Source organism: Pollicipes pollicipes, unplaced genomic scaffold (assembly GCF_011947565.3).
Source record: "Pollicipes pollicipes isolate AB1234 unplaced genomic scaffold, Ppol_2.1 Scaffold_6686;HRSCAF=7923_pilon_pilon_pilon, whole genome shotgun sequence".
NCBI lineage: Eukaryota > Metazoa > Arthropoda > Thecostraca > Pollicipedomorpha > Pollicipedidae > Pollicipes > Pollicipes pollicipes.
In genome coordinates, this window is record NW_023596921.1 from 43,667,200 (window position 1) to 43,668,893 (window position 1,694).

General features: G+C 53.1%; 1 non-coding gene across 1 annotated transcript; it reads right to left on the minus strand.

Annotated features, from left to right (window-relative positions):
* Positions 1-72, minus strand: TRNAG-UCC (transfer RNA glycine (anticodon UCC)). Its single transcript has one exon. It is a non-coding gene; the product is annotated as a tRNA-Gly (tRNA).
* Positions 73-1,694: the final 1,622 nt, after the last annotated feature.

The following is a 1,694-nucleotide window of genomic DNA, read 5'->3' on the forward strand; positions in this document are numbered from 1 at the left end:
TGCGATGGCCGGGAATCGAACCCGGGTCAACTGCTTGGAAGGCAGCTATGCTCACCACTATACCACCACCGCTTACAATCGTTGCAAAGCTGCATATAACAGTCGCCAGTACTGGGTTTTTCTTAAAAAGTGAAAGTGGGCCAATCAGTGTCGGGCGTAGTTATTATTGGCCGGTCTGTCGTTTGACATTTGACGAAATGACGTTTACATGACAACCTTGTACATTCTAATCACATGAAGGTACGTCCTGTTTTGCAAAGGACGTCTTGAACGTTTTGAGATGACGCCGAATGGGCGCTTTGATGTCACATCAAACAAAGGCCCTCAAATCCCGGGTGAAAAGATGCATGGAAGAAACCTAGAAGACTATGAAATTGGCGTCATGTGTTTTACATTATCCTTTGATGACATCCTCTTGCCATCGCATCTTAAAATTGCGCCAATCTAGAACGTTACGTTACGTTGAAGGGAACGGTCCAACTTTGAAGATATTGAAGCAAGCATTATATACGACGAGACTCAATGCGTCCAGGTTTTATTAATTACGCAATCGTACCTCGCACAACAATGATTGAGAGCTAATTGACCGCCGTTATCTCTGGAAATCATGGTCACGAACGCCAGATATGAGCGACTCGACCATTTTTTGTATTCCCCTTGATTGCTGCCAGCAGCGCCGGCAGGAGGGGAACAGCGGGCACGTGCATCTCCACTTAGGTTCCGAGGGTCCCGAAGGGCCCCTCGGAATCTACGATTGAAGCCTGATTTGAGGGTTTTAAGGGCCCAAGAGCAATACAACCGGAGATTGTTTCGAAGGGCACGGCCATGCGGGCCAGAAACGTTAATGTCATCCAGACGGCCATGTGCGCTAATCAGGGTCCCCTGAGTCGATAAGGGCTTATATGTCGGTCAGACACCACCAATTAAGTATAGTCGGCACCGTGTCGGCATGGCTTGGTAGCCCATTCCCAAGCAGGAACAAAGCAGGAGCCAGCGATGTACATTGTTCGGGACCCCAGCGTCTGTCAGGGGTCCCACAGTGCCTCAGCGGGGGTCCTGTGTTGGCAAGGAGCCCGAGTCATCCGGGGGCAGTGTTTGAGGAGGCTTGAAGAGCATGGAGGGCTCACCGGGACCGGCGATCAAGGGCCCAATTGGGGGACTTAATGGCACGAAGTGCTGGTCGAGTTTAATTCAGGGGCTCCAGCCTGCAGGGACGGCTTTCAAGTGACAGTCAGACGGCCCTTTGCGCCTATCGAGGACCCCGTATTGATATGGGCCCATATGTCGGTCAGGCACCATCAGCAGCGTATAGTCAGCTCCGTGTCCACATGGGCCGGGGGTCAACGCCCCAGTCAGATACAAAGCCGGGGCCAGCGATTTACATTGGTCGGGGCCCGTATATCTATCAGGGGACCGCAGTGCCTAAAAGAGGGTCCTGTGTTTGCAAGGGGCCCCGAGCCCACCAGGGGCGCTGTTCGATGAGGTACGAACAGGGCCCCGGGGGCCCAGCGGAACCAACGATCAAGGGCTCAGTTGGAGGACATGAAGGCCCGAAGGGTTGGGTCTAGGTCAGGTAAGGAATTAAGGCCCGAAGAGCCGTGACCTAAAATATCAGCCAGAGGTTCTTTGCACCGTTTGAAGGCCCGTGAGACAATGCCGGTGTCTCGGTTGGCCGAACAGTAAGCTCCCTGTCA